This window comes from Malus sylvestris, chromosome 11 (genome assembly GCF_916048215.2).
Source record: "Malus sylvestris chromosome 11, drMalSylv7.2, whole genome shotgun sequence".
In the NCBI taxonomy this organism is placed as follows: Eukaryota; Viridiplantae; Streptophyta; class Magnoliopsida; order Rosales; family Rosaceae; genus Malus; species Malus sylvestris.
This window is the reverse complement of record NC_062270.1, coordinates 26,334,295-26,341,479: the sequence shown is the minus strand read 5'-3', so window position 1 is coordinate 26,341,479 and position 7,185 is coordinate 26,334,295. Positions and strand designations below refer to the sequence as shown.

The 7,185-nt window shown below is 37.4% G+C and overlaps 2 long non-coding RNA genes across 4 annotated transcripts; both read left to right on the top strand.

The window, feature by feature from the left end:
* The first annotated feature begins 510 nt into the window (after nt 1-510).
* LOC126590904 (uncharacterized) lies at nt 511-2,271 on the top strand. The gene is made up of 3 exons (XR_007612191.1): nt 511-910; nt 1,007-1,372; nt 1,462-2,271. It is a non-coding gene; the product is annotated as an uncharacterized LOC126590904 (long non-coding RNA).
* Nucleotides 2,272-2,558: 287 nt separating this feature from the next.
* Nucleotides 2,559-6,691, top strand: LOC126590876 (uncharacterized). 3 transcript variants are annotated; one of them, XR_007612182.1, is made up of 7 exons: nt 2,560-2,768; nt 4,493-4,763; nt 5,046-5,296; nt 5,423-5,611; nt 5,732-5,830; nt 5,927-6,007; nt 6,091-6,691. It is a non-coding gene; the product is annotated as an uncharacterized LOC126590876 (long non-coding RNA). The 3 variants fall into 3 exon arrangements; XR_007612181.1 differs by having other exon boundaries at nt 2,559-2,768; nt 5,046-5,611; nt 5,930-6,007; XR_007612180.1 differs by having other exon boundaries at nt 2,559-2,768; nt 5,046-5,611.
* Nucleotides 6,692-7,185: the final 494 nt, after the last annotated feature.

Here is a 7,185-nt window from a genome sequence, read left to right as displayed (position 1 = left end):
AGGAAGACGTAACATCTAGTTGGCATGCTAGAAACGTTTGTTACCTTGGTCATCGGAGATGGTTACCTTGGGACCACGAGTGGTGAGAGAAGGATAAAGAGTTTGACGGGGAGAGAGAGCATCGCCTCAAATCCAAAGAATGGTCCAGTGATCAGATTTTAGAACAGCTTAACCATTTGGATTTTGCTCCTTTTGGGACCAATGTCAATAGGACCAGACCTTTTACACATATGAACTGGACGTACAAGTCTATGTTTTTTGAGCTCTCGTATTAGTCGAAACTAAAATTGAGACACAACGTCGATGTTTTGCATGTTGAGAAAAATGTATTTGACACATTGGTCGGCACAATTCTAGATATTGAGGGCAAGACAAAGGACATGATCAAAGCTTGTCTTGATTTGGAACGAATGGGAATACGACGAGGTTTATGGATGAATAGGGACAATGATAAAGCCAGAAGGGATTTTGCATTTTTTTTCAATGAAACCGAATGACAAAAAAGAATTTTTAAAGTTTTCATAGTGTGTAAAGTTTCCTAATAAGTATGCTTCAAATATCGCGTGTTATGTGAACGTTGATGGGGGTAAATTAGCTGGCCTAAAGAATCATGGCTGCCATGTGGTTCTATAAGGCCTACTTCTTGTGGGTATTTGACATCTCTTGCCAACCGATGTAGTGAAACCAATCATGTTGTTGTCCAGTTTTTTTTTTTTGCAATTGACGTCAAGAACGTTACGAAAAATGGACGTTAATTAGTTGCGTCATGATATTGTGCAAGTTCTATGCAAGTTTGAGATCATATTTCCTCAAGCTTTCTTCACAAGTATGATCCACGTGATGGTTCACTTACCAGAGGAGGCATTGCTTGTTGGACTAGTCAACTTTTGATGGATGTATCCGAAAGAAGGTATATATTCCTCGTCATTTTTATTAATCAATATTATATATCTTACAATTAGTAAAATTTGTATCATATCGTTTTATTTTGGCATGCTTCTTGGAGACTTGAAGAAAAGTGTATGAAACAAAGCAAAGCCCGAATGATCCATTATACAAGCTTGGGTGGCATATAATGTATTTAAAGGATGTTGAGACAACCTTCCATCATCCTCCTCGCAATAATGACGGGGGTGTGAGAAAGGAGAAACTTTCAGTTTTTGCCCAAATTGCTCGACCATATAGAGATCCGATATGAGGCAAGTCGTTTTTCAAGATGGACATGGAGGTAGCACATTGGTTCATACTCAACAATTGTGATGAGACACTATCATACCTAGACGAGCATGAAAATATGATGAAGCAGGCACATCTTTCACATTTGTATGCCAAGAAACACCGTGAATTGTTTCCGTAGTGGTTTCTCGAATATGTAAGTTTGAAGTGTTTTGTATTGGACATATATATTGTACCAATTAATTTTCTCAAACTAACAAATTTAAATGTTTGTCTAATATTAAGTGAATCAGTTGAAAGCATTGAATTCCCCGACGTACAGTGAAGAGTTATATAACTTGGCGTTTGGACCGATTCGCATTGAATTGTACTCGAGTTGCCATGTCAACGGCGTCAAGTTCTTAGCGGTGCATGAGATGACAAGTTATGTATGCAAAACAGCGGTGTTCATGTCCTAGGGGGAGGCGAAAGTATAGACATTGAATTCTATAACTAACAAGTGTCATGCAATTGCTTTACAAAAACCAATGCTAAGTGATCGTATTTAAGTGTCGATGGTTTGATACAAACCCAAATAGGCAAAGAAGTGTGAAAAGTGATCATGGATTACTATCAGTGAACATTACCAAAACTTGGTACAATGATGACCCTTACATCTTAGCAACCATGGCAAAACAAATTGAGTATCTAGATGACCATAAGGCTGGGAGGAGTTGGAAAGTTGTTTAGAAGATGGATTATAGGAACGTGTATGCTATACCAGAACAAGACCCTACTGACGACAACATTGACAATGTTGTTGACCAACATCTAGAATCTTCGATGAAAAGTGGTGTGGAAACACTCCGAGATACTAATCTTATCCAAGAACCATTTTAGATAGAAGGAGTATCTTCAATCGAAATATAGATTCAGTTGATCACAATTGAACTCGGTAATTTTCCATGATCTGATGATCCAGTGAGCACAAACGATGATGGTGACGTACCTATCGATGATAAGGAATAAGACACTGAAAATGATGATAGCAACGAAAGTGAAAGTTATTATAGTTGGGATGAAGATTAAGGCAATTTATATATAACTTTTTTTGTAAAACACATGAAATGGTTAATGCATTATATAGAGTGATGGAAAAAAAATGGTATGAATGATTCCCATTTTATACGTGAATTACTTTGTAAATAAATTTGTTTTATTTGTATTTTATAATAAATTGTAATCAAAATAAAAAAAAAATACAAAAACCATTTTAAAACATAATTGCGCAACGCATAACAACTTTTGGTCGCGCAAGCATTTTAATTTTACCCCGGAAGATCGAATTTTCAGCACTTGCGCGACGAAATATATGTATTCATCGCGCAAGTGTCTGAAAATTCAATTAAGGTGCTTTTTTTTGCGACAAAGCCTCTATCGTGCAAGATTCTATATTTTTGACCCTGTGTGTCTCATTCCTCCCTCACTTCCCAATTCTTCCTTTTTCCCCGTTCGATACCCACTCTTTCCTTCCTCTGTAACTCCATCTATCTCTCCTTCACTCACCTCGTCTCTCCGTCCCTCTCTGCTTGTCACCTCTTTGTCTTCAAGAGGTAATCCTCTTCAGTTTTTATTTTCAATTTTGTTTATTGACTGGGGATTAGAATTAGGTTTTTTTTTTCTTTTTTTTTTTCAAATTGGGGGTGGTGGGGTTAGATTTTGGGTTCGTAAATTGGGGGTTACATTTAGGTTCTTAAATTATAGTTTTGAGGGTTCTTAATTGGGGAACGATTTTGGGTAGTGAGGTTGGATTTGGTTTTCTTAAATTGGGGGTTAGATTTAGGGTGCTTCACTGGGGGTTAGATTAGGGTTCTTAAATTAGGAGTTTTTTAATTTCAAGGAAAGGGTTCGAATTAAGGCCGTGGGGTTAGATTTAGGACATTGTCTCGCTCTTGATTGAATGTAAATAGAAAATAGAGTAATTTGTTTTTACTGATTATTCTGTATTGGTAATATTTTTGTTTCCATGGAGATATAGCTAGATTATCTGTATAGAATATTGATAACTAGGTTCACAGTTTCACACTTGCGGGTCTCATTTTCCCTGTTTGATATTCCCATTGTTTCTTAGGAACCAAACAAAGCTTTAACTTACAACTTGTTTCAATCGAAATTTTTGCTCCAAGTGTTGTTTCTGTGTAATTTTCACTGCAATCATCATGTAATTTTGACTGCTACTGTTTCTGTGTAACTAGACCAGAATACAGATGAAATTATTTGTGAAATTTTAAGAATTGCATGTTGACTGCGTTTTCAAATCGTTAAGGTGCAGATGGCTTCGATGTCAAAGCATCAAGCAAGAGATAATTGTAGGATTAGTGCATTGCCAGATGCACTTGTTTGTCACATACTTTCCTTCCAACATTGTATGCAAAGTGATTCAGTGTGTTGAGAAATAATGGAAATCAAATAAGAAATCAAACACATGAAGACATAAATAATGATGTAGCTTAATTAGTTAGTCATACAATTGGACAAAGATAGTTATAGAATTAGGGCCGGGTTTTTTTTTTTTAATTTGAAGAACAGAAATAGCTTAATTAGCCTATTAATGCTTCTTTCTCGAAAGTCTTAACTCCTAAATAGATAGAAAGCATTATTTGCTGCTACTCACTCATTTCTAAATATATTGCATTGTAAATTATTCCAGTTAGCAAGCTCTATTTATATCCAATAGTTATAGGATTTTTATATGTAATGTGGATGTTTAAAGAGACTAAGAATCACTTTATATGATCCCTTTTCTTATTACTACCTGTGAAACTATTAAGTAATTATGGTGGAAACTGTTTATATTTATGTTGCTTAGTACATACACACACAACTTGCAAACACCAACACACACACACACACGCGCGCTCGCACGCACACACAGAGTACATGGAAAATTAGCATACATCAACACACGCACACACACACACACACACCCAAAGTCAGTATACATGACACACACAAACATAGTACATACACACACCCACACACATATAACACGTACATACATACATACAGACACATACACTCATAGACTATGATTTTGCCTCCAACTACTCCTTTATGCTAGTTTCTCCTTATAAGTTATAATTGATGGGTCTATATCTATCTGAATTGGTTAGTTTGTGTATAGTAGGTCAATTTTAAGTTTTGTTTCTGTCAAACTTGAATTCGGTTTAGAATTAAGGTTTTTAAATTTTGTTTTAAATTTAAGTTGAAATTATTATGCATGTGTACGGTAAGTTAAATCTTTATGTACGAAACAAATTTATTTTCAATTTTGTAGATGTCATAGCTCATTTGAACCAGGAGGGCGATGACTTCAACACTTAGTCTAACGACTACACCTACTACTGCCACCACTGCTCCAACAGAGATGGACGATAGGCTGGTGAATCTGATTGACCTAGTTGGTCCTCTAGTCCTACAAGTGCCTGCATCATTGACTTCTTCGGTGGCACTACCTGTTGGCACTCGACATGCTCATCGGCGCCCCCGCACTCCGGACCAGATGTCGCCATTGGGATCCACAACCGATGCCTCGGGTACATGGTCAGGTATACAATCCTAATTTACTACCTCATTCCCATGTTAACTGATTTTTGTTATTTTAGGTTCAATTTTCTTAAGTTATGTCATGTAAGGATTAAAAAGTTGTCATCGTTCTGAACCTTTTATTAAATTGTTGTGATTATTGTGTTGGATACGTATATTATTTATGTTATTTTCAGGGTTTTGAGAAATGTTTTAATTATAAGGGAGGTTATGCCGAAATTTTAGTAGGATTTGTTATTAGTTTTGGGTTAATGGTTTTTTTTTTTCATTTCTTTGCAACGAAGAAAAACACCCGGGGACCTTGTCAGCAATTGAAGATTGCGAAGGTCACCCGGGTGACCAACGGTCGTATCACAATCAGATACAATGAGCGACATCGGGTAGCACCAACGACAGAGCAGAATAGTGCATTAGGCCACAACATTGGGCATGTTGTGCGGACCTTTTGCCCCATGCGGACTTTTGCCCTATGCGGTGGAAGTCTTGAAAGGTGATGCCGGAGGAGATGAAGAACACGGTGCGCAATCATTTGTTGGTAAGTAGTGTCACCTTTTTAATACTTTTCATGTAAAATTTATATATTTATATTTATTACTATCTTTTATTACTAATACTTTCATAATATTTGTTACATTGCAAACAAATTAACTACAATTTGGAGGACATGTTGGCGTACCTCAATCGTTTCTTCTTCGAACACTACAAGCAGTGGAAGAGTGACTAGCACCAATATTTCGAGCAGTTTGATGATCCGCAGGTCTCTCTCGAAGATGGTTGCCTGAAGGAGTTTGATGACCGACAAGATAGTTGGGTTTGGCTCTGCGGTCATTTTCAGGAGCTGGGCTATGTGGTGCTTTTTTAATTACGACTTCTTTCATTTTACTTTTTTTTTTTACTAATGTTTATTATTATTATTATTTTTTATTTTCTTTAAGTATTACAACTAATACGTTTATTTTTTGTATAGCAGAAGAAGGCGAAGGCGAACAAGATCAATCGGGAGAAGAAGACTCTTCTCCACCATTCGGGTTCGAGGCCTTTCTCCTATAGGATGGAGGTGCGACAGAAGGTATATATTACAACTTTCATTTCTAATTTTAAAATGTCGCTAATAATTTTTTTATTTTTTTTGTACTAACATTTTCCTTATCTTTTTCTATTTCAGAAGGGTTCAAAATTTCCGGAGATCGACGTCTTTGCTGATGTTTATGTTTGAACTAGGGATGAGTTGACCAAGTCCCTTTAAGTAAGTAATTTCTTATGCATTAAAGATTTATACTAATTATTTCAAATTGTTTTCTATTAATAATCCATGTTTTTTTTTCACAGGCGACTATGGTGGAGAAGGGTCAGTCGGTGCTTCGGGAGTCCGCCTCCCAGCTTACCTCAAACACGTCGATTGAGTCTGTGGATCCCCCTAAGGATGCGGGGTTTCACATCCTGACAAAGACGTTGGACTAGACTTTCGCTCAAAAGCCAGGGGCATATTGTTGGGGGATGGGAAATGCTAGGCGGCAGGAGAGTCGAGCCTCGTCATCCTAGTAGTTAAAAGGCCAAGTTACGGCCTTGACGTAGGAAGTTGTTGGCCTGAGGAGTGAGCTGGCATCGTACAAGTCTCAAATGGCAATGCTTGTACAAGCCCTTAGTTCCTCCCGAATACGTCTCCCCGATTTTTCTGCACCACTGGCCTCAGAGCCCTTCCACACCAAGCATGCACAGCAATCAGGCCCATCAACCTCCGACCCCGTCCCCAACCACACCCCCTACTAGCAGCAAGATTACCAAGCTCCTCCGAACGACTTGCCTATAGATTATTCTGCTTTTTTTTTCATAGTTTTGTTCCCGCTTTCTTTTAAAATTTTGTATTTTTAAGTACATTTTTATTCATTAATTTGCTTTTTTTTGTCATTTGTATGAAATATTTTTTTTTATAATTTTTTTATTCTATTTATTATTTTTTATTAAAAATTACACTTGCGCGACGTTGACTGGTCGTTGCGCAAAATTACGCCCATCTTATATATTTCGTTGCTCCAAACAATGCACGTCTTACTTGCTTCGTCGCGCATTACCACGTGCGTCTTCCATGTTTTGTCGCTCAAAACCACGCGCCTCTTACATGTGTCATTACACAAATTTTTTCAAGACAAATTGTTGAGGGCCCCAGAAATTTCTCGTCATAAAGCACACTTGTACGCTTTTATATCGTACAACGAAAGCCTTGGTCCGTATAACTTTCGCGTGACGAGTACTAAAGTGTCGCACAATTGTTTAGATGCGCGACGAAATTGCACTTATTCGTCGCACAAGGTCATTTTTCACAACCTTTGTGCAACAGATTCTGCACAACGATTTGTGCGTCGCCATAGTTTTTGTGTGACCCAAAAATGCTTTGCGTAACAAAGTCCCCCTCGTCGGGCAAAC